The 26,809-nt window shown below is 38.6% G+C and overlaps 1 protein-coding gene across 1 annotated transcript in view; it reads right to left on the bottom strand.

The window, feature by feature from the left end:
* Positions 1–23,515, bottom strand: part of FMN1 (formin 1) — a 523,482-nt gene extending 499,967 nt beyond the window's left edge. The window contains exon 1 of the mRNA XM_072623605.1: positions 23,456–23,515. The gene's annotated coding sequence lies outside the window, so the exon portion shown is untranslated. The remainder of the gene's footprint in view (positions 1–23,455) is intronic.
* Between the last annotated feature and the right edge of the window lie 3,294 nt (positions 23,516–26,809).

The following is a 26,809-nucleotide window of genomic DNA, read 5'->3' as shown; positions in this document are numbered from 1 at the left end:
AATCATATGCCAGTTTGTGTTTGCTTAAACAAAAAATTCAAAAGGTTGCACTGAAAGGTCATATGAATGGATGTAACTGACACAGAGGATGCCCAAAAGTCATAATTATAGTTTATGTTAAAAGGACATTGTGGAGAGCAAATAGAAGAGATGAGAGTAATGTTCATGAAATATTGAAAGGATCCAGAAAGATGGACTGAGGCAGACATGATCAAGCACTGAGGAAAATGAGAAGGAAGATGAAGATTGCGAGGCTTCAATGCAATGTTTTCTCTGCCTACTCTGAACATGGATGTGAATCTCAACATTTCATATTTATATCCTCAATTCATGTTGCTTTTTTCCCAATAAAAGCTTCCTGACTGCCCGCCATTGAGTCAAACTCACATTTTCCCTCTATCTCCAAAAGCCTCTCTATTCAAGAAAACACAAAATAAGGTTTGAGGTTTATTATGAAAATACCTGCTTATGTAGATTCAGATGACAGAAGTGACAAAATGCATATAAAGTAGTCAATTTAAAGTTTATGTCCATAAACATATACATGGATATATGTGTACTATGTAAATGAAAATATGGACTAAATTTAGAGATCAAATATTGAAAGAATTTGAAATGGGATGTAATTTTGTTTTTTAAAAAAGGAAGATTTGGGTGGATTTTTTTCAGTAATACAAAATGCCTCAATATTCAGAGATGATAATCTGCAATGGAAAGAACCCATTCTTTTGCTTATTATAGCGGCTGCCATCAGATAAATGGATAGGTACTCCTCTATTAAACAAAGCTTTATGAGATTAGCAATTCTATTGACAGAAATAATGCTTATAGTGATTGTGTATCAGAACTGCAACAGGATTCTAACTTTGCAGTTATGGGTCACCCACCCTATCTTCTATGGTTACATGAGTTTCATGTACTCTCTCTTGAGTTTTGGTCACTAGTGCTACATAGGGTTTTGTTCTCTGGGTTCCCTAGAGAGTGGGGATCCTGTTTATATTTTATATAAATTATATCTATATATATATAGACAGAGAGAGAGAGAGAGAGAGAGAGAGAGAGAGAGAGAGAGAGAGAGAGAGAGAGAGCTAGCTGTCAAGGGCAGTCTGTGTTCAAGGCAGTCTTCTCTTAGCAAAGCCACTGGCCAGTCAGTAGTATGTGATGAGGCTTATGAACTGGACAAGCCTGTGCACTTCATGGTAGCCTGGGAGACAAGGGATGAGATACAGGCTATCAGAGAGCAGTGAAGAAAGAGAGGCTGAAGATTGACATAAAATGAACAAATGGTCTGCTCTGAAATTCAGCCTAGGGCATAGATGCCCTTGCACCACTAAAATCACATCCTGGATTTGCTGTAGGTTTCTGATGCCTGTCATAATTTATATCTGAACACCTGCAAGTCTATTTAAAGTCTCAAGTCAAACATGCACAATTCAAACAGTTATATTTTATTACACATTAGTCCCTTTTATTCATTGAGAGTTTGGGATGATTCTTAAACAGAGAAATAAATGGGAAGTCTATGCCTCCCTGGGACTGATTTAGCTCATTATATGCTCCCAGTTTAGAATAAGTAATGTCTGGTTATTGCACATGATAGAATCTTCTTGAGGTTCTGAGTGAAAGAGTATTTTTAGAGAACAGGTAACACAATGGGAAGGCTTCAGCAGACTTAGCAATGAAAAGGAACTTATTTTTGGTCGAAGTGAAACAGTTTATAGCCTGTGGGAAGGGAAGACTTTATTTAGAAAAGCCACTGTTAAATGCTTAAGCCTCCTGCTGGAGCCTGGCTGCATTCAGACAGCGATGACTTAAACAGCTATGTATTTCCATCTCTACACTATTTTTTCTATCTCTCTCTTCCTTCTTTCCCTCACTCTCATATTTTTTTCAATCTCAGTCCTCTCCCTCTGTCTCAGTTTCTCTCTTTTTTTCCTTAGTCTTTTGTTTCCAGTCCCAGAGCATCTGTTGACAACAAAACCAAATCTAAAAAAAGAAAATAAAAGGATGGAAGTTTCAAAAATGAGAGCTAAAGGGGAAAATAGCAAACTTAAAACTAAAAGGGAAATGACACATCTCCAAACAGAGAGGTCTCTGTGACCAAAAAGAACCCCCCAAAACTGCAAAGCACTGAAACAAAGCACTTGATTGGCTTGGGAATCTGACTTAGTTATTTCTGCAGATTGTAGCCAGAAAAGAATCAGTTCAACAAAGTTATTGAATACCTTTTGTGCAGGGCATTGTTCTAGGAACCAGGGTTAGAAAGAAAAAAAAATTCCTGTCCTCAAGAATCTTTCATTGTTTAGAAACAAAGAGGCATCCAAGTGGAAATGTCCAACAAGCAAGAGTAATGAGATATCAGAGTTCAGAAGAGAGCCTAGCACCGGATATAGAGACTGGGTAATCATGTGCATAGAGTCAGTAATTAAACCCACAGAAGTTGTGAAGATCATGGATAGAAAAGAGAAAAAGGGAGAAGTCCAAGACAGAATCTTGAGAGATGCCCACACTAAGTTGGCAGGTTGTTCCAAATGTTCTCTCCTCAAGCCACCCATACCACCTCCTTTCCTACCCTGACCTCATACTAGATGAAAAACAATTGTTATTCACCGTAAACTCTTTCTTCTCCATTTATCCTCATCTCACATTCCCCAATATCATCAATTCAGTCTCTGACGAAGAAGCGTCTCTTCTCATTGCCCAGTAAAAATTGCTTTACATGTATTCTTGATACCATACCTTCCATCTTCTCTTGTGTATTGCAGCCACTATCATCCTTCCTCTCTTTCTAATCTGCCATCTCTCCCTATTTGTTTGCTCTTTCCAAGGTACCCGCTATACACCCAGGTCTCCCCCATTCTTAAAAATCCCTCACTAGATCCTACCATACCTATTAGCTATCATTCCTCTTCCCCTTCTAAGCTTGAAAAAGCTGATCCCATTCAGAACTTTCACTTTTCTCATTCACTCTCTTAAAGCTTTGGCAATCTTGCTTCCAACTTCATCACTGAATAAAAAATGTCCTCTCTAAAATTGCTAATCATCTCTTCATTACTAAATTGAATGACCTTTTCTCAATCAGCATCCTTCTTGAACTCTCTGCAGCATGTGACATCGCTGACTCGCTCTTCCTAGATATTCTCTCTAATCTGGTTTTTTTGCGGAACTGTCCCCTTTTGGTTCTCCTACTACCTGCTGGAATTTTCCTCATCCTTCTTTGCCTGATCATTGTCCATGTCACATGTATTAATTGTGACCATAACTGATCACTCTACCCAGATCCCTATTCTCTCCTCTTTCCCCCCCCCTCTCTCTCTGTGTCTCTTTCTCTCTTCCTCTCTCTTTCTGTGTCTCTCTCTCTCTGTCTCTGTCTCTCTCAGTCTCTCTTTCTCTCTCTCCCCCCGCTCCAATCATCTGGGGAGCTTATCAGCTCTTATGGGTTTGATTATCATATCCATGCTTATGATCTATATATCTAGTCTTAGTCTCTCTCCTGCACTACAGACCTAGATCTGTTCAGTCATTTTTTCAGTCATGTCTGACTCTTTGTGAACCCATTTAGGTTTTCTTAGCAAAGATATTGGAGTGGGTTGTCATTTCCTTCTCCAGCTCATTTTACAGATGAGGAAACTTGGGTAAACATGGTTAAGTGACTTGCCCAGGTTACATGGCTAGAAGCGTCTGACACCAGATTTAAACTCAGAAAGAAGAGTCTTCCTGGCTCTGGGTCTGGCATTCTATCTATTATGCCACCTAGAAGTCCCACATCATAAAATGCCAATTGGACAGTGTAAATTGAATGCTACATATACATATCCAATACACAACTCATTGCTATTTCCCCCTAACAAACTGCTCTTCTAAACTTACCTGTTACTATTATCTTAATATTGAAGACACTGCCTTCTTTCCATTTACTCAGGTTCATCCTCAACTCATCACTCTCTTTTGGCTGCCAAATCTCAAAGAGATATATATCATGCATATCTCTCCTTTTCATCACCATCATCAGGGTGGAGGGGAGATGTAGATGCCTTGAATCACTTCTCATGTAGGAAGCAATGGCCTCCTACTTGGTCTCTCTACCTTAATTGGTTCCCTATTCCAATCTACCCTCTACCTAGTTGCTAAAGTGATTTTTGCTACAACCAGACACTCTTCTACTGAACAAGCTCCAATGGCTCTCTGTTACCCCTAGGATCAAATAAAACTCTGCTTGGCATTTAAAGCTCTTTATAACTTAGTCTCTTCCTATATTTCCAGTATTAAACAATACCGCATGGCACACACATTTTACACTCTAGCCATAATGAGCTTACTTATTGTTCTTCACACACAACACTATATCTCTCCTCTTGCTATACCTTTGTAATTGCTGTCACCCACTCCTGGAATTCTTTTCTCCTTCACCTTTTCCCTGATTCTAGTGAGCACAAACGCCATCTCCTGTAAGAGACCTTTCTCCCAGGGGTTAATGCCTTCCAGTTCTATGGCTACCCTGTATACTCCTCTGCCTACATCTTGATTTTCAGATGAAGAAAGTAAGGAACAGAGAAGTTAAGTACTTTGTTCCAGGACATAAACATGGAGAGGCAAGATTTGAACCTAGACTTTTGTGAGTCCACATTCAGTGCTCTGTCCACTACATCACACTGTCTTAGATGTATATGTGCTATCATTGGGACTTCTTAAACTTTTTGCACTCATAACCCCTTCAGTGCTTCTTAAACTCTGAGTCATGACTTCATGTGGGAGTCTCAAGCTAGATTTTAGCTTGAGAGGGTCCAGTAATACAGATCATAAGCCTTTCCCACCTTCTTATCAGGTAGAATTCTCTTCCATTTCTTTCCATAACTCCTCACTAGATCTAGCCTTTCACTGAAGAAAGCTTCCCTTTGGCTCTTTCTATTTTTTCAGGGATACTAGTGTAGCACTGAGGATGCCCATTTTTTTTTTTTGAGATAATCAGGGTTAAGTGACTTATCCAGGGTCACATGGCTAGTAAGTCTCTGAGACTGGACTTGGGCTCAGGTCCTCCTGACTCCCAAGCTGGTGCTCTATCCACTGTGCCAGCTGGCTGACCTGATGCCCATCTTTTGTTTCTCATTCCTGCTACATAACCACTGCACATCTTTTTCCAGAATTATTTTTGCTTACACAGAGAATGTTAGCTTTTATTGTTATTGTTAGAATTGTAAGAATGCTTACAATGAGGATATGAATAGTTTGCATTAACATAGCACCTCAGTGTTTACAAAGAACATTCTTCATAATAATCCCAGGAGGTGGGCAAGCTGGATTTACAGATAAAGAAACTCAGATTTGGGGAAATTCATGGTCATGGAAAGAGTCATTATTTGAGCTGATCTGAGCCAATCTCAATTCTAAGCTCAGATTCTTTGTATTATACCATAATATGGTTCACTTTTTCCAATATCATGTCAAGTTATTGGTAACGGGGCTAGGATCATGTATTTAGTGTATCAAAAGTCATTATTTGTGCGTAGGTGTATAATGTATTACATATTGCACTATAATTAATCATTATGCAGTTCTCTTCTCCCTTTCTACCCTCTCCAGCACCATTAATATGGAGTCAGAAGGGTGCTGCATGGGACTAAGGGTTGGTTCTTTTAAAAAATAATTTTGATCATTTCATGTTCAAAATAAGACAGCTAAGTGTCACCGAGGACAGAGTATTGAGCCTGGAGTCAAGATGACCTGAATTCATATCAATCTCAGATGTTTACTAGATGTGTGAACCTGATCAAGTCACTTAACCTGCTTGCCTCTGTTTCCTTAACTGTTAAATGGGGATGATGACAGCAGCAACCTTGCAGAGTTTCTGTGAGGATGAAATCAAACAATGTTTGTAGAGCACTTAGCACAGTGCCTAACACATAGTAGGTACTATATAAATGCTTATTACTTTCCCATCATCGATCACCTAGAACCAGCCTAAGGAATTATGAACAGTTTCATAACCAGAAGACTGACCACACAATGATGACTTCTGTTTTGGCAGTGGTGATCCATGACAAACATGCCCATATGGGGGGAAATCAACTTTTTCCCTTATTTGCATTAGGGAGTCTGTGTTCTGTTATTGTTGCAGATGTCATTTCTAGCATACTACAAGTTAGCTTATTCTACTGGAGTCTATATGCCTATTAAGCACAAGAGAAGAAACAAAAATCTAAACCTGGGTTAAGCTTTGCCACAATTATCTTTACTCAGACAATCTAACCCTGAGAAAATTACCAAAGTATGCAATGATTCAGTACACCCACTTTCAACCTTCCTATGTAGATAGGGTCTCTGATCTGGCATGAAGCATTGTCACAATACATTGAAAAATATCATGCGACAATATTCTAAAGGTATAGAGAACTATATGAGAAAGCTGGATTAAAAACCAAACAAGCTTCTTTGATATACAAAGATGGAAAGGAAAAGGAAGTAAGGGATGGAAGGGGAGCAATTAATGCCTTGTTAGATGAACTAAGTCAGCAGATGGGTGGTATAGGGGATAGAGCACCTGACCTGGAGTCAGGAAGACCTGAGTTTGAATCCTGCCTCTAACACTTATTAGTTGTGTGACCCTAGGAAAATTGCTTAAATTTTATTTGCCCTCAGTTTCCTCATCTGTAAAATGGGGATAATAATATCACCAAGTTGTTGCAAGGATCAAATGAGATCATGGCAAAGTGTTTATACTATACCTGACACAACTCTTCATAATCCATTTGGGGTTTTCCTGGCAAAGATACTGGAGTAGTTTGCCATTTCCTTCTCCAGTGGATTAAGGCAAAAAGAGGTTAAGTGACTTGCCCAGGGTCACACAGCTAGTGAGTGTCTAAGGCTAGGTTTGACTCCAGGACCTATCTTCTATCTGCTAGCTGCCATGATAAGCACTATATAAATGTTAGCTCTTATTATTGTTATTAACTGTCAGAACAAAACTGTGCAGAAAGAAAAGTGGGACCAGACCAGAAGTGATCATCTGGGAAAACAGAGAGGGGTTATTTATTAGGGAGCTAGAGATGAAGGGAGGGCATTTGGGGGAAGAATGAGGCAGTAGGAAAGAGGAAAGGACAGGAATTTAATATTAGAGGGAATTTCAGAACTCAAGATCATGGAGGAAGAATATTTTGAGGATAATGATGTGTGTAATAAAGTAATGTGTGTAATAAATTTAATAAAAATGCAACCATCTCTGTAGATGGCTGAAGTAGAGGAGAGGTGAAGTTCATGGGAGTTTGGGAGGTTGATGCATTTGCATGTCAGGGTATTCAGAGGTCTCAACATATATAAAATAAATTGCCACTATCTCCTCTTATCTTCTCCATCAGTTATAGTATTCCCTATCTTTTATCCTTAATCTTTCCTTCTCTTCAAGCTTGTTCATAGGTATTCTCTCTCTCTCTCTCTCTCTCTCTCTCTCTCTCTCTCTCTCTCACAGACACACACACACACACAGACAGACACACACACTTTCTCCTCTGTCTCTCTCTGCCTCTGTCTGTCTCTTTCTGTCTGTCTGTTTCTGTCTCTGTCTCTCTCTCTGATTTTATCAATGTGAGGAACTACAAATGTAGAAATTCCCTCCATTAAAGAAATTAAGCAACTTGTCTGCAATTTACCATCCTAAAGAATTGTCTGTGGCACCAAGAGTTCCAATGATTTGTGCATAGTCACCTACCTAGTATGTGTCAGCCACAGGTCTCGAATCCAGATCCTACTGGGTTCAAGGCCAGTCACCGAGGATGAGAGCAGCGGTTGGCATGAGAAAAAAGACTGGGAATCAGATATTGAATTCATTGAGAAAGGAGGGAAAGTGCCCTGGAAAGCAGATGGTGACAGCAACTGGGATCTGGACAAGTTGATATAGATAGATGGAGTAAAAAGTTCTGCGTAATGGTGGTAAAAGAAGGCACTAGAGATGACAGTTGGGATTAAGGAACAGGCTGATTTCTCTTCCTGGATTTGCATGTAGGAGAGAGAAAAAACTGATCAGTGCCACCAGAATATTGAAAGAGTATATAAGGAAGGAATTTAGGGTGAAAGGAATTAGTTAACAATGGAGCAAGATTCCAGAAAGAATAGTGAAGGAAGAAAGGGACATTGTTGAGAGTGTTGGCTCCTAAGTCTTCCCTGATACTTGCCTGTATGTTACTTCAGTTTCATTAGCTATGAAATGAGAAGACTGGATTTGATGGTCTCTGTGGGAGACCTATGAGGGAAGAGAAGGATAGTGATGATAGAGGGAAAGATCTGAGTTTGAGAGGAATAAGAATTTGAGAAAAGGTGGGATTACAACAGTTGGATAATAATAAGGTAGGAATTTTCTATAGCCATAGGCAAGGAAAAGAAACAAGTATGGAGAAATTTGTAGATTCAAGATTCTAATCCTGATATGAATATTTCTCTTCTCCCAGACTGAGTAGATCTCAGGGAAAGGATATTGGGATGGAAGGGTTAGGTGCGTTGGTCAGCTCTCTTAAAGATGTCATCAAAGATGTTTGAGCTCATGCCTTTCTTGTTGCCTGATAATTTTTTCCTTAATAAATTTCCCTTTACCAAGAACAGATCTAACATTGTGTCTTCCTGACTCAGAAACTAGCTCATGGCGACTGTCAAAGGAATTCAATTCATCTTCATCTTCTGGGGATGCTGGCTGGTGACTGTTCCTGCTGCAACAGTTGCCATTAATGGTGGTTTCACCAAGTGAAAACTGTTTTTTTAAAATAATGGCTGATCAATATTTCTCTGCCTCAAGTCTCTCCTACGTTCTCAATGTATTGAAAGTTATTGTTGTAGTTGCTTAGTAGCTGTCTAAACAAAGACCACCAGAAAACAACAACTGTTGTGTGTTAGATTCAGCTCTGCCACAACTGCCCTCCCCCATCAAGGTATATTTTGTGCAACAGCAGAGTTGCCCTCCATGAAGTCCTTCTGAAATGTTTCTTGAGAGAACAATACATGTAACAGAAATCTAGAATACAAGACATGGGAGGGATAATTCAGATCTACAACTTTCCTAAGATTCAAGGAAATTTCTATGTCTTCCTTCTCTTATTCACAAAGGGACTTTGGAGCATAGCCCTGGAGAATTCACAGTATTGGTATCCATCCCCTGAGTTTTAAATGGGCTGTTTAAAATTCAAGATCTTATCTTACTGGGACATCTTCCCATTGAAAAGATGAATTGGAAATGAGAAGTGTCAGAACTGTGTCTATTTAATCCAAGAAAGCAGGGGCCATCCCAGGCCAGCTGAAGAGCACCTAAAATCCTTAAGAAGCAACTTCCAATTTATTAGATCTACGGTACTAGCTATCCTCAGGTGCTTGACTGATACGAGCTCATCATGATCTTCCCAGAATCATCGTCATCAAGAGTGACACCCCACCCCCATCTCATAGGAATGGGTAGATGGTGTACTGATCAAGCTAAACTTAAAAGTTTTGTTCTCTGTAATAAAGAGAAAAAATATTTTCTGCTGCACTTCCAGAGTATGTGATAATAAGATTCTCCTTTTTCATGAATAATATATAGAAATATGTTTTCTTAAATGTTCATTTCAATGATGTTGGATAATTTAATCAATCAGTACAACTGTAGAAACTCCTATTAAACTTAGGAACAAACAACTGTAAGAGATTATTGAGAAGAGTTTAGTACAGGCAGGCTCTGACAGAAAGAAAAATGACCTGACCAAGACCCTATTATTTTGCAGATTTTTAATCTATAAGTCTTTGAGACTTTTCATAAAGAATGACTTTTCCAGTTCACTGAAATCTTCGAGAAAATGTTTTCTGTTCATTTTTTTTTCCTTCAAAGTGTTGGTTGGTATCAATAGCGTAGCATCTAACCATTTTTGAAGAATCATACAGTGATAAAATTTCATGAGCAAGAAGGTTCATTTTAGGTCACCTTCCCAGCTAATTCAGGAATCACTACTATTTTATCCACAAAGGGAAGTCACCATGCCTCAGCTGCCTCTTCACTAAGCTCCTTCAGGCCCATTCTCTCATTGGCAAGTTCTCTTCAGTTTTGGAGAAAGGACCAAACCAATGAAACCTAATACTCTGGCCATGGCCACCATTCCCCCATAAATTTATTTCCTTCTTGCTCCATCTTTTCAACTCTCATTCTATATATATCTTCTCCCATTAGAATGCAAGGTCCTCAAGGGAAGGAACTATCTTTCCTTTTGTTTTTGTTTATATTCCCAAATCTTAATACAATCCCTGACACAAAATATGTACTTAATAAATGCTTAATTGACTGACTGACTGATCCCCTTGAACAGTCCTAGTGATAGAGAGCTCATTACTTTTCATTTTTAGAAAACTCTTAGCATTAAAAAGTTCTTATATATATACGAAATCTTTTTTTATATAAAATTAATCTCAATCATTCAAACAAAATATTTGTTGAACTCCAGCTCTGAGCAAGACACTATGTTAGGCCCTACAATGAAAAACATGTTTATCCTATGGACGTATCCTAAGGGCTTACTACATCCAAAGTTCAATTTATTGTTATCCTAAGTTAGTATTATTTCTACAATTTAATTCAATTCAATAAACAGTCATTAAATGCCTATACACAAGGTTCTGTGCTAGATTTGTTGCATTAAACTGACAGAAATGAAAATCAGTTTCTGTCTGAAAGCTTCCAATATTCTTTCTGTTGGGCATGATAATACAGTGAGGGGTATTTAGACACACCCCTAACCAAGCCGAACCAACCAATCAGTCCTGTCTGACCAGTCGAAATCATCTGACCAATCCAGTCATCAGTCATCATTCTCTGAGTCCATCTGGGGAGAATTCTCTAATGAAATATCATAGGACATTATTGTTGACCTGACTCTGTTGTACATTTCAATCTGGGCTTACATAAAAGGATAGAAATTAGATGCTCATCAGAGTAGTGGTGGACCCAAAGGTAGAAGGGATAGCTGATGTGATACACAACATAACACAACAAAACCAAAACATTTCTGATAGTTTGAGACAATGGTCCAAAGACAGGAAAATTAAATCTAATAGGAAAAAAAGTAAAATTCCATACTTGAGTTAAAAATTTGTATTAAGGGCAGGGTGGGGGAGATATTAATAGAAAGAAGTTTTCTGAGATCTTACTTTCATCAAGGAGAAGGAATAGGAAGGACAAAAGACAAACTGATTGACCTCAGGGTACTTTCGTGAACTGAAAGAACAATATAAGCCAACAATATTGTTCAACAGGAAATAAATGTCAGCAGAATTTGGGGCTGCATTTTTTTTTCTTATTTATTTATTCATTCATTCATTCATTCATTCATTCATTTATTTATTTGTTTGTTTGTTTGTTTGTTTGTTTGGGGGAAGGGCTACATTTTCAAATGTGCAGAGTCCAGAATGGAGGAAATGATATTTCACATCTAGGATACTGCTTCCCAATTTGGGTACCTGATTTTAGAAGGCTCTTTGACAGACTGAAATACCAGGAAAGGAAAGGGATTAGGACAGTGATGATTTCTTGCACATTATTCCCCCCTATACACTCTACAATCTGGCCATACCAACTTACTAGCTATTTCTCACACACACAGCACTCCATCTTCCATCTCCATGTGTTTGCATTGACCATCTCCTATATCTAAAATGTACCCCTTCCTCTCCTCCGTCTCTTGGAATCCACTGAAGTGCCACCTGTTTCCTGAGCATCCCAGATGCTTGCACCATCCATACCAATATTATCCCCTATTTTTATCCTTACATACATATGTGTTGTCTCTTAACAACAATAACAATGACAACACAACAATATTTATATAATGCTATGTGCCAGCACTGTGCTAAGTGATTTCCTATTTATCTCATTTGATTCTCACATTCAGTGGTACTATTACTATCCATATTTTACAGATTTCTTGGGTTACAATGCAGTTTCTTGGTGAGAGAAATAATTCCACTTTTTGTATGCCTACCACTTGGAACAAGAAGTTACTTAATAAGCGTGACTGTTGATAGATTATTTGAATACAAGAAAACAGGCCATCCAAAAATCAGTAGAAAAAATTAAGAATGTTTAACCCACAGGAGAGAAGATAGAGGGAGGAGTGGCATGTTAGTCATCTTTAAATATTTTAAAGAGCTGTCACAAAGAAAAGGGATTAAACTTTTTCTGCTGGACTTCATTTGACAGAACTGGAACCAATAACTGAAATAATACATGGAGGCAGTTGTACTTATTATGAAGAAGAATTTCCTCATAATTAATGGTTTGTTTTTTTAACAATGGGAATGGACTACCTCAAGAGGTAGTGAGTTACTCATCATTGGAAATATTAACGTATCAGCTAGGTAACTAATTATTGCAGATGTGGTAGATAGAATTCATGCTTTGAACTCAATAGTTTCTGAGAAACCTTGCAATCGTACAATTCTGTACTTTTGTCTCTCCATGTAGCAAGACCTCTCTTTGCCAAGCGAAATGTCTCAAGTTTTTTTCAACCTTTTTTCATAGGTCATAGTTTTAAGTCCCATCACCATCTTTGTAATTTATCAACAGTAGCAACAAAAATAAAAATGGCTGGCATTTATGTCATGCCTTAAAGTTTACAAAACACTTGACAAATATTATCTCATTTCATCCTCAAAACAACCCTGGAAGGTGGGTACTATTATTATCTTCATCTTATAGATGAGGAAACTGAGGTAGAGGCTAAGTGCCAAGGATCACGTACCTAGCGAATGTCTGAGACTGGATTTGAGCTTAGGTTCTGGATTCTGGATTCTATTTAATTATGCTACTTAATGATGCAAATATTCACTTAATAAACAGCTAATGAATGAATGAATGAGAAGACATTTATTAACCGCTCACTATGTGCTAGGCACCATACTAAGCACTGGACATACAAATACAACAAATGAGACCTTGACCTCAAAGAGTTTACATTCTAGAAGAAGACAATACATAGAGAGAAGTAGTGACTAGAGAGGAGTATTTTAGACAGAGAAGTAAGAATGGTAACTGGAAGAAGTAAGGCAAATAATTGACTTTTCTGGAATGGTCATGTTGATTTGGTTAATCTGGAAGCTAGAGTTGTAAGAGGAGAGGATAAAGGAGGCAGGCATGTCATGGAGATTGGCCTGATACCAGGATGAAGTAAAATAGTTGCTCACCATTAAGAATCCAGGGTCTCCTTCATAAAAATTTAATTCCAGGTCAGAGGTGACTCTTTTAAAAACAGTTCCCAGAACAGAATGACCTATATCGAATGAAATAAATCTGTCTCCCTTGTTTGAATACTATATGTCTTTTAATTCTGTATAAGATCACATTAGTTCTTTAAGTAGCCAAATAGGTGCCACAGGCTCATGCTGAAATTACGTTCAACTAAAATGAACTGTTATTAAGTCAAATCTTTCCATCCTATTCTTATGCAACTGATTTTTTAATTAAGTGCAACTTTAAATTTATCCTTATTAAATTTTACCCTGTGATTTGTGAACCATTTGTTTCATCCCACTGAGATATTTTAAAGTAATAATAATTAACAATTAAAATGATATTTCACATTTGCATTCTATTTTAAGTCCAGGACTCTTTCTACCACGTCATGTTATTTTCCAAATTGACTGTAATCAATACTAATAGGTATGCTTTTTGTGTCTTCATCTCAGACACTGATAAAAACATGTAGCAAGACCAGCCTGAAGAAAGTTCTGCTGTGCACCACTTGAGATCTCACTCCAGGCTGACATCAACGCATTCATCAACATTTTAGTGCATGTGGTTGTTCAGTCACCTAGAGTTCCACCTAAAGTAGGTAGATGATTGTATAAATCATACAGATTATATTTCTTCTCCTTATGCACAGGAATATTGAACCTTTCCTTTAATGCATTTCCACTATGTCTCCATCTCCTGATTCCAAGAGTATTCATTGACTGTCTCCCATTCCTAGAACTGTCTCCATCCTCATCTCTACCTTATTCGCTTCCTTATGAACAAGTCTCAGCTAAAGTCCCATCTTCTGCAAGACGCCATTTTTGATCTTCCTTAAAACTAGTGCTTTTCATCTGTTGATTATCATCAATTTATCATATATATGAAACGTGAATATCCATATATGTGTGCATGTACATTATATATGCATATACAATCTATGTCTATATATAATACATACACACATTATGCAGTTATTTGCATGTGATCTCCAACATTAGACAGTGAGCTCTTTGAGATCAGGGACTATCCTTTGCTTCTCTTTTTATTACTGGAAATTAGTATAATTACTTACATAGAACAGATGCTAAATAAATGGTGGTTGAGTGACTGGCTGACTATAGCATTCCTCAGAATGTCAACCTAGTAATCCTTTCCAAAAAAGAAATGAGAAGAGTTTATCATGACTTCTTCTTAGTGAACCCTTTCTCAATCCCAATGTTCACCTTTTTTTCCTAAGGGTTCACAAAACATTCATCTAATAATCTACTTTAGATTTTTTTCCCTGGGAGGGAGGTCAAGTTCACCAATAGATAATTTCCAAAAGGTACATCTCCCACTTTAACTATCCCTCACTTTCTGATTTCTTTCTGTCCCCTTGATTTCTTGTTGACTGACAACAGTGATTCCAGAACAATATCTGCAACTTCTTCAAACAACCTGTGCCGCCAGTGCTTAGGAGCAGTGTGCCTAACACACAGTAGGCACTTAATGAACCCCTCTTGACTTGACTTGATTTCTGGACATAGAGACTTAAAGTCATCCCAACTGCGTATTATCCATGTTGTTGTTGGTTTTTTGGGTTTTTTTTTACTTTTTAGTTTAAAGATCATTTTCCTTGGCAGAGAAGGCAGATACAAAATAGCAACTGAATAGTTTTACTTTGTCTGTGTTAACTGTTAACATTATCCCATCTGCCCCAGTCACTCTACACCTTCCTTCTTCTTCTTTCTCTGAATATAACCTTTCCCTGGATTCTACTCTTACAAGATCATGGTTATAGTTTCTAAATGTTCCCACTTCCATTTTTTTACCTTTTAAATTGACCTCATCAGAGAACTTCCTGTGTAACTACGTTAGTTTATTTAGATGTCTTTGCCTTTTCCCTATCAATGGGATTATTTGTAATTATGTTATTTAGATTTTGGCTCATTTGGCTTATTCTGATTAAATGAAGTTTTATTAGTGCTAAATTTGGAAGCTATGAACTATCCTGACTAAAGATGGTAATATTCACAATACACAAAAAATGAATCTGAGCAGTGACCATATATCATGTGAATTTTTAAAGTCAATAATACCACTGTTTCTTGAAGAGTATTAGTGTGAAGTAATGGAGAGAGGACTGGGAAAGGAGTCAGGTGACCTGGGTTCTCCTCTTAGCTGTGCCACTGACCAAATGTGACCTTGATCTTACTCTCTCCCTTTCTCAGTTTTCTCCTCTAGGTAACTGGGACAACAGCTTGTGGCTGTGAATTATTTGTATACAAGAATGAGAGGATAATGAATAGGAAGGTAATGTTCAACAAAGGCTTCACATTCCACTTTCCTTTCTACTTGTGACTTGGTTTCCCTGAGCCTACCTCACCCATCTGAATGCAATCAAACACCATGAAAATAAGAACCAACTCCTAGATCCAAAGCCTGAAAGAAATGAGGGCAGGTCTAATGAAAATCAGGCAGTGGACTTTTAAATACAGACACTCTTCTATCTATGTTTTTTTGTATCATGGCAGGAAGTACAGAAATAGGAAGACAGTATATTTACCTTTTGGCAAAGATTTGTGTTGTTGGCCTAATGATACAAGACGCTGAAATGGAAAGAGAGCCAAGGAAGAATGCTCCTGCTCATTTTTCCTACACTGACAAAAAATGGGTAGATAAATTTCCATTTCTATACACTTACAGATTTGCAAAGCTTAAGAATTATGAAGATTTTTTCAAAAGGGTTTTATTCTTTTAACATAAACATAATTTGTACTGAAAATGAAACAACTACGAATGTGCCATTATGTTCCCATTCAGCACATGGCATCAGACTTACAGCTCAGCCTGTAAGTATTGCAGCATTCAAAAAACAGGGGAGAGAGAATTCAGAAATTTAACAATGTGGCTTAATATGACACAGACAGAAGGTGGAATATAAGCTCAGCAGGTACAGTAAATACTACCAAGATGATATTCAAAGTCATACCCTTGAGCAAATCATTTCAACCTTTCTTTGCCCTGGTTTTTTTCTTCTCTAAAACAGAGATAATGTTATTTACTTACTACAAGCAGGTCCTGTGCAGATTAACAAACTGCAGGCAGGATTGTAAACCTCTTTTTTTTGTATTAAATCTAGGACTTAGCAGAAGAGCTACAGACAATTCAGGCTCCCTAACTGCTCTGGGAATAAACAGCAGGGAAACTTTTATCCAAGATAAGACATTTCTATTCAAGTTACTGGGAGCTATGTAACACAGGTACTGATTTTGCTGAAGGATGACACAAAATCAGCTTTATTAATTCTTGCTGTGGTAATACCACTGACACTTCTAGAAAAGCTGTGGCACATCGGCGAACAGACTGAAGATACAAATACACTGTTTGAAAACAGTGTTAAGTAAACAGGTTATTTATTGCTTCCTATGGACTATGAATACATTGCAATTTGTAACCCATCCTGTGATAACTCTCAACATAATTCTATATAGGAGGGAAATCTTCCCAAGCAACATAACTTTCATCTAAAAACCTCAATGAATTTTAAACCTTGGAGTAATCATTTCAATTCAGCCACATTTATGGCACCCTACTAAGGGGAAGATTTTCTTTTCGTAGTTAGAGAAACTGATGGAGTGAGAAAATTGCTTATTGAAGGCTAGTATCAGAAGAAAAACCTATGTTAAGCAAGCAGCAGAGACAGGGAAAAAAGAAGTATTTATATAGCACCTAGTATGTACCAGGTACTAGAATAAGTGCTTTACAATCATTATTCATTGGATCCTTACAAAAATTCTGAGATGTGGGTGCTGATATTGTCCCCATTTCATAGTTGGAGAAACTGAGGCAGACAGGTTAAGAGACTTGCTCAGGGTCACAGACCTAGAATTGTCTAAGGCTGGATTTGAATTTAAGTTTTCTCAACTCCAGGCTAGTGCTCTATCCACCATACCACCTAGATGATGCATTACACTCTGGGCTTCACTTAGTGTATTTCCTGACCTGAAATAGATACCCTTCATTCATTCATCCAGTCAACTTCATTTGAACACACTAGAGTCAATGTTCAGATGTAGAGGCAGCAGCAGTCTATGTTCTCAAGGGATCCACGTTTAATATTTCATTGGAATTCACATTTTTCTGTTAAGTCACTGGCCAAGTGACTTAACTGTCGTTCCTAAAATATAGGCCTTCCACAGCAACCTTGAACAGAGTATAACAAACCAAGTTAACCACTGGGGCTACAGAGGCATTAACAATCTTGCTACCTTGAAAGGATAATTTTTTAAAAATATAGCTAGATAGATACTATATATATATTACTGAATTTTGTTATAGAGAGCCACAGATTATGTCATGTTGCCTATACTATCGAGTACATACGTATGAAATTTATTTAAATAAACAGAAATTTATCATTATAATTCCTTATTTTCATACATTGTCTACTAGGATTCTACAATTCATAAATATATCCCTGACTTCTATTTCTAGCTTTTTCCATTCTCCAAAGGTGAGACAGATAGCTATATGGTTCCTGCACTATCTCTCCATTACCTACCATCTCACTCTGCATGCTGACAGGAGGTCCTGCCTACTCTCAAGTAGTCTTCACCTCCACCCTACATATACACTCTTGCAGAATGGGTCAGCTGGCCTGCCACTCTTTGGGGTTAAGGCTATATACTTCAAGAAGGATGCTATTAAAGTAAGTAACCCAAATAAGATTCAACTACGGAGGACTGGTCTTCCATAACATATTAATATGGCTTAAATTTAAAAAACTGAATCCATTAAATAACACTTCACAGAATCATAGGATCTCAGTGGTGGGAGGGATCTCAGATGTGAACTAGTCTAATTTCTAACTGACCAACCTCTGATCAACTTGACCACCTTTCCTAACACGTGATCAACCTTTGAATCGGCTCCATTTCTGAATAGCTCTAGTCATAAGGAAGTTTTTCTTTACATGAAAAACAAATTTGTCTCCTTTAATCTGTTATGCCCTCAGGGGGCCAAAAGGATGAATCTATTTCTTATTCCATAAGACAATCATTTACTTTGACCATGCTTCCTACTGAGTCTTATAAGTTATATAAAGGATTCATTTTCTGATTAAAGGTTGGACTGAGTTGAATTTTTTTATGAGTATCTCTTTCATTTGTTCAAGAAGAGACCCCTTTGGGAAGTTCTCTGTGACCTACTGACAGACAGTAGACCCTGGAACATCTGAACCACAGATGATATAGATAGATCTGACTGGCAAGATCCTTGGGTAGTACTGGATGGAACTACTACCTACTTCTTATAACTTCCTATTATGTTTTCTCACAATCATTTTATAGTTCTGGACAGGGCATGATTAAACAGTGCTTTCTGGTTACAAAGTGCTTTCACATACGTTATCTACTCTGATCCTCAAAACAACCTTGCAAATAACTCTTAGGTCCCGCATTTTAAAGGTAAGAGACAGTGTGGTAAATGGTTAGTGGTTACAAAGTCACTCTCAAAACCAGGAAGAATTGTATTCAAATTCCACTTCTGGCACATGCTGGTGGAATGACCTTCACATCTCAGTGTTCTAGGCAACTTTTGAAGACAATATATTGCAGAGATGTTGACCTGCATTGACACAGGGAATTTCCTTTCCTCAGACTTTTCTAAACTATGGAAATCATAAATCTAGTTCCTATTTCTTCTAAAGATGAGTAAATTGAAACCTGGAGAAATTAAATTATCTGGGAGTCACAAAGTTATTGTTGGAGGAGAGGAGGTCACAAAGTCTGAGCCAGGACTACAATTCAGGTCTTCTGACTTTCAACTCAAATGTTTCTCCCCAGTCCCCACTGTACCGTACACCATCTCTGTCGAATTATTTTTTATAAGAGACAATTGAGGAAAAACTGGGCTTAAATTTTATTTCAACCTACAGCCTGTGTGACCCTGAGCAAAGCACTTAACCATTCTGTGCCCCAGGCAACTCTTAGACTATAAGCCAAGTGCCTATCTGCATTGATAGAAACGGGGCTATCCCAAAAGAAAAATGTGTGGATGTGTTTTGTGTAAGTTCCAGGTCTTCTGAGCATTATTATTAACCCTAACACCTAACTCACATATGGAAGATCTATTTATGGATGATCATATGGGCATTATTCTGAATGTGTATATATGTGTAACATGCACACATGTGTTGATATATACATGTGTAGATATGTACATACATGTGTAAATATACAAATATCTTTATATGTGTGAGTATATTTGTAAATGCAGTTGAACTTGTGATTTTATTGGTATAGAGACTCATTGTAAGGAGGCTCCCTTTACCAGTGCTGATGGACATCTAATTTATCACTTAAAGTCTTAGCAAGATGTTGGGTACAATGACCAGTTATTTGCCCAAAGTCACATATGTGGTATGTGTAAGTAGCGATTCTTAAGAGTTTTTCTGTCAGAGTCTCTCTGACTTTGAGGCTCGCTCTCTGCACACCATAACATACTGACTATTACCCAGCACAAATATGACTATAACTGCTTTGTCAGCCCTTCATCACACAAGCCCAAACACAGAGAAGCTTAAATTCCCTTACAAAGCTCGTCTGTTGATGCAAGCACCTATTAGGTTCACAAGGATTCAGTTCCCATAGTGTAGCAATAGTGAAAGCTCAAGCCAATCAGATTAATGACTGAAACTTTGTCAGCAGACAGGCCAGGACCTGCTGAGTGTCTTATTTTTAAGACTGATGTATATAACCAAGAAATAATAGATGTCCTTGAAGACAAAGTTCTGTGAAAGCATAGAGCAGTAACCAAAAACCCAACAACTCAGGTTGGCTCTATTACTTACGAGCTGTGACTTGGGTTAGAAATTTTCCCTTGCTGGGCCTCTGTTTCCTCATCTGAAGAATGAAGATGTTGGAATAGATCGTAAGGTCATTTTCAGATCCAAATCTATGATCAGTATTATTAACCCTAATATCCAGCTCTCACATGGAAGATCCATGATCCTATGAATATTAGCCCAATATGTCAGTAATCTGGGATGCTATGATTAAACATCTTTAATAAAATTTCACAAGTTGGACAACGAAAAGTTTAGTGAGACAATTACTAAAATCTAAAATTCAGTTCTACTAGAATAAATTTGAAGAGCCCCAAACGTTTCAAATTGAATAGTAGGTCCAAGACTTTAGGTAAGAGTATAAGATGTATAAGAGGAATAAGTTTATAAATTCTGCATTTCACTATGGAAAAAAACCAGAGATTATATTTCTCAAGGGCAAGAATGATCATCTTCAAGTGAAGTTTTCGTAGACCACTTCATATTGACAACATTATTTTCCATCGTTTTAACTTTCCAGGCCCCAGTGAAAGAGGTCACAATTATTATTTTCACTTCCCTAAATGAGGAAATTAAAGTATGAAGACATGAGTGACTTGTGAATCTTTTACACAGTGACCTTGAAGAGTATTTTCTGTGAGAGACAGCATGCTATAAATATCACATCACATAAGCATAGCATTTTTTCCTACTTCAATGTCCCCATATACTGTCCTCCAACATACCTCTCATAGCAATTTTTCTTTCTCATAGGCATTTCTCCTATTCAGTTTTGTATCATATGTACAGATACATAGTATATGTATACATTTATAATCATCGATCAGATTGTAAACTCCTTGAAGGTATTAACTGGGTCTTCAGAATCTCCAAACTGAAAGGAACTTTACAAGTAACATAGTCCAACCTATACCTCCACTTGAAGATGGCCAACGTTAGGGTCTCACCTTCTGCTGTGTCGGTACACTCTCATTTCTGATAGCTATAACTGTTAGTTTTTCCTTCAACTGAACTGAAATCTGATGATCTACAACTTCATTGTTCCTGATTGTATCACCTAGGTCCAGGCAAAATAAGTTTAATATCTCTTTCACATAGCAGTTCATGAAATATTTGAAAATAAGATCAACTAAATGTTGTCTTCTTCAGGTAAGATATCCCCAGTACTTTCATCAATAGACTAGCTTTGTAAAGGAATGTAAGTTTCTCTATGTTCAGGTTTGTGTGATGAAATGCTAACAAGGCAGTTATAGACACATTTATGCTTGGTAATAAGTCATATGGCATAAACTCTCATAGTCAGAAAGACCTGGGTTTAAGAATCACTCCCTACAGATACCACATATGTGACCTTGGGCAAATAACTGTTCAGTGCCCCAGGCAACTCTTTAAACTATACGTGACAAGATGCCCATCTGCATTGGTAGGAGTATCCTTACTGGGAGTGCCATTACCAAGAAAGTCAAAAGTACAGTTGCATATGCACATAATACACTCATGCAACCAGTCTTCAAATGAAATGTTTTTTGTATCCCCAAACCTAACATAATGCCTTGTGGATATTTGAAAAACTTGTTGAACCAATATCCAGTGACCTTTAAAGAAGGAAAAAAACAAACTTTTGATCTGCTCATGTAGAAAAAAGCCATTGTATTCATCAATGTTTCTGTAAAGAAAACTCTTTACTGTGACTGTGCAGAAATAGACAGTGGGAAAGAAATAGGACAGACCTTGAGACCCAGAACAAACCAGTGAATCTTTCCCTAAAAGAGTATCTTCATTTCATTTGAGCTGAGCGTTCACTAGTTACATAGGCCTTTCTATCACTTCCCTAATACCAATAGGCTAGCAAAAGAAATGACATTCCAAAAAGAGGCAGTGTCCTGCCCACAAAAAGACTCTACAAGTCTGTTCTGTAACTGAAACTGCTATTCCCACCCAGTACCACCTCTGGGACCTCAAAGGGATCATTAAAGAAAAAGAGGGAGAATGCATGAATTTTTGTTATCAGTATCATGTCAGGGTAATGGTTTTAACCCATACTTCCTTATCCCTCTCAAGTATGGCAACTGCTCATTGTTTCTGGTTTCTGTCTTAGATGGGCCAGAGTAATAAGTGACAATTACATGGCATCTCAAGGTTTCTGAAGCATCTTCCTCACAACCACAATTCAAGGTAGGTAATTCAAGTATTTATTATTCCTATTTTAGAGAAGAGGAAACTAGGATTTAAAGACTTGACCAGAGGTCAAATAATTGGTAAATATAAGAGTTGGGATATCAGGTCAGGCCTCTCATGACTCCCAAGTCCACTGCTCTTTCCATTATGATGAGGTTATCAGATTCCCTAAGAATTCAGGAAATAATTGTGTCAAACTGACAGAAGTAAAGAGATGTCCCAGCAGCCTTAACTAGTAGATATCAGCTTTCTGCAATGGGGGATATTGAACTAATACAACCCTCTTTCCCAATTCCCATCCCCTCCATGTACATAAAAGCTTTCCTCACACATGTACCCACAGATATGCACAAATACCTGTCACTGAGATGTGGGGTTAGATCTCAGTTTCAGGAAAGAGACACAGTTACTATTTTTGAGGTCAGTCTTTATATGTCTGAACAGAGCCTTCCTGTAAGAGTTTTGCTGTGTGGACTAAGGGAAGAGATAAGGTGATCCTCACCATCTAAGAATCACAGATTTAGAGCTCTGAGGGAACATTAATAGATTGTCAGATCCAGTACCCTGATTTTAGAGGTTAAAAAAAACAACCTGAGAGGCAGAGATTAAGTGACTTGCCCAAGGTCACTCACGTAATAAGTAACTTGATTCCATCATGATAATAATGATTACGAGGAAGAAAATAAGGAGATAAACAGTTTTCTAGCCAAGGGCCTATATGTATCCCTGTACAACTGAGAGTCCCCAGATTCCTCAGCCAGCCCCACTGCAGCGCTCCTAATTGAACTGAGTAATAGCCTCAAAATAGGGCTCTACATCTTTCTTATGCCTGCCTTGTACTAAGAAGGGTACAAGGCATGGGACTGTGCTGTGTAAGGTGCAAGGGGCTGGGAGCACAACTCTTAGGGTTTTAGGGGCAGAGGAAGGACAACAGCTTGGCCCAGCAGTGAGGAACCTTATTGGCAGGGTTGCCAACGGAAGGATGCTAGTAGACTTTAGGAGCCAATTGAGGTGGACAGGGAGGGTCGAGGGCAGAGGCGGCGGGTGAGGGGAGAAGTTATGGGTAATTGAAGTAATAGGGCAGGACAGGTTTTTAAAGCGAAGCTCCTTCTGGAGGGGGCAGTTGGTGGCCAAAGGCAGTGGGGTAGTGGGGGAAGGGAGGCAGGGCCGGCTACAGGACAGAACCAGGGGAGAAGTGAATGGGCAGGGCTTTCCTTTACCTGGCCAGGTGTGGCGGCCGCGGTGGCTGCAGCGAAGATGCTGCGGCGGGGTCCCGAGCTGGAGCCAGAAGCTGCCCGGACTGTGACTGCCACCGCTGCTACCGCGGGCCCGCCCTCTGCCCCTCCTCCGCCACACCCCCGTCGGATAGAGCCGCCCAGATTCCCAGGCCGGGACTCACATGCCCTCGGCGTTTGTTTGGGGGAGGAGAGGAGGAGGGAGCCAGGAACTGCTGCCCAATCCGCACTTGTCACTGAGACGCAGAGGCCGAGGCGGGGGAAGCGAGGAGAGAGCGATGCCCAACCAAGTAGGCAAGCTACGGGTCAACGGTCTGGTCGGGTAAGCGCACTGGAAAGGCGCTAGCCATGGTAGTTGGCCAAGCTCCTTCATTCTGGAGGACTCGGACTTGGATCTATCCACCTGCTTCTACCTTTGAGTGAAGAAGAGTCATCTGGGCATCAAAGAGGAGGAGACATATTCCCAGCGCTCCTACGCAACTGAAACCAAAGGCCAGGACTGGCAGGAGAGGAATGGGAAGGACAGGGTCTTTGCGCACGCAAGACTATGTGAACTTGGAACATCAGGGATGCTCCAGGGGCGTCTTCCAAGTTGTTTAGTCCCTAGATAAGCACATTTGCCCACAAAAGTCTTACTGCACTACGACTTGGCATGCCTCGTATGTATTGGGAAAAGGAAAATATCCAAATGATGAAATCCAGAGCAAATCCCAAAACCTTATTTAACCACCATGCGTTCAACCTCCACTCCATTCCCCACCCCTGACACGTGCAGACACACTCATAACACCTTTTCTTTTCTATCTCTTTCTCTGTTTCTCCCCCCACTCCATCATTAGCCCTCCCCCTTTTACCAGAGCTGCTAACAAGAAAATTCTTTTGACTCATCTTACGTTCACCTACCCTTTGTGGTGAGCTGAAAAATGGACCAAAAGTATAAGCGGAACATTTGCTTATATATATTTCTCACTTATGATCAGGACTGATTTTATCTTTCCTGTATTATCAAAGTCTTTACATCTCCTTCATCCCCTTGGATATTTGAATACCAACCTTCTCGACTGAGTCTACTGTCCTTTGTATTTCCTTACTAGCACGTTGCATAGAGCTATTTTTTTCTATCACATTTTACCTGGTATCTCTGAGAATAATTTTGATATCCCTACTCAATTTGAATTCATTGTGATTTATGAGTATTTGTGATTGTCTGGGTAATTAGGTTCAAAACGTAGCTCATTTCCTACATAGCTTTGGTCCCATGCACATACAACCAAATTCAGGTAGAAAGGTGGTATCGCTGCCAGATAAGTCCTTTTCCTAGGCTAAGGTCTGAAGGTCACTCTCAAAGATTGTTTTCTTGCTTCTCTAAGCATTGATACTGTGGTAGCTGCAATCTCGTTATTGTTTTAATTAATGTTGAGACATTAGCATGTTAACAGTGGAAAACATGCTAATTTGGACGTCGAAACACCTCTCTACTTTGTTTCTTCCATTAACTAGCTGTGTGACCTTGGTCAATTGTTCAAACTCTCGGGGCCTCATCTATTAGCTAAGCAGTTTGGACTAGATTAATTCTAAGATTTCTTACTGTTCTAGCATACTATAGAATGAATGTGCATTTGTACAGTGGATAACACTCCTTTAAGTGCTTTCAATGAAATTCCCCATTGTTTATATTTAGATATATGATGCATGTGATATCTTAGAAAGGCATACATTTACAATGGACAGAATACAAGACTAAAAACAAGAAGTTTGTTGGCTCTTAAAACAATGTAAACCTTACTCAGCTTCTTCTGATATTAATTTGTTGTTCATTTTTCAGTCATGTCTGACTCTTCGTGACCCCATTTGAGGTTTTCTTGGAAAAAAATATTGGAGTGGTTTGCCATTTCCTTCTCCAGCTCATTTTACAGATGAGGAAACTGAGACAAACCAAGTTAAGTGACTTGTCCAGGGTCATATAGCTAGCTAGTAAATATCTGAGGCAGAATTTGAACTCAAAACTTCACAACTCCAGTCTCTGTTGCTCTATCCACTGTGCCACTAAGTTTGCTCATCTATAAAATAACAATAATACTTTCCTTATCCATATGGTTAATAATATCAGATTCAATTCAGTTCAATAAACATATTAAGCATCTATTATATGAAAGGCACTGTGGATACAAAAATGAAAAACAAGGCAGTCCCTGAGCTCAAAAAGATTACATTTGAATATTATGATAAAGTATGTATACAAGTAAGTGTAGGTCAGTTTGACTGCAACGTTGAATATTTGACAGGGATATAAACCTGGAGAGGTCATCCAGAGTCATATTATAAAAGGCTCTAAATGCCAAAGAGAGGAGTTTATATTGTATTTTAGAGGCAAGAGGGAGACACTACAGCTTCTTAAACAGGACTGTGATGTGTTGAGAAACACTTGAGGAATGAAAATTTGGCAGCTGTGTGGAAGGTGTATTAGACAAAGGGAATAGTGGAAGAGGGAGATCAGTTGAGAGATTTCTGTAATACTCCAGGGAAGAGGTAGCAAGGGTCTGCACTAGATTGGTTATGTTGTTAGTGGAGTCAGGGGATGGATGTGAGAAATACTAACAGGTTGAATGGATGGGTGGATGAATGGATGAACGAACAACCAAATAAATCAACATAAAAGTATTTATTAGAGCTTATTATATATTCCAGCTACTATTCTAATCACAAGGGATGGAAATCCAAAGGTGAGCCAATCCTTGCTTTTGAAGAGTTTACATTGTATTAGGGAAAAACAACACTTAAAAGAGTGTGATAGGTGAAGAAGGAAGTTTGGATGATGGAACAATAAGAGAGAGAGAGAGAGAGAGAGACAGAGAAAAAGACAGAGAGACAGGCAGAGACAGACAGAGACAGAGAAAGGCAGAGAGAGAGAAAGAGACAGAGAGAGAGACAGAGACAGAGACAGAGAGAGATGGAGAGAGACAAGACTGGAAGTCTGGTTTGGAGAGTTGAACAACAGTAGGACAGTAGCAACAGCAGGGAAGGGTAGATGGGGGAAGGGAAAGAATGGAATTAAATAAGATTTAGCAACTGACTGAATGGGGGGGGCATGAAAGGAAAGGGGGAGAACCAAGGATTTTGTTTGATTTGGGGGTATTTTCAAATATACCAACAGCAACAAGAGTTATGCCTAGAAGTACACAGTATTAATTCTGGAAAAGAAGAAAGATTTAACCCAGAGTTGCTTGGCATTGCCTCCAGAGCTTTCTAAACCCTGTCTGTTTTTAATGAAATCAAATCAAATCAACAGATATGTGTTGAGCTCTGTGCTAGCTCCAGAGGAGAAACATGTATCATGAA

Source organism: Notamacropus eugenii, chromosome 7, assembly GCF_028372415.1.
Source record: "Notamacropus eugenii isolate mMacEug1 chromosome 7, mMacEug1.pri_v2, whole genome shotgun sequence".
Classification (NCBI taxonomy): Eukaryota; Metazoa; Chordata; class Mammalia; order Diprotodontia; family Macropodidae; genus Notamacropus; species Notamacropus eugenii.
The sequence above is the reverse complement of the archived record's forward strand: the minus strand, read 5'-3'. Positions and strand labels throughout refer to the sequence as shown.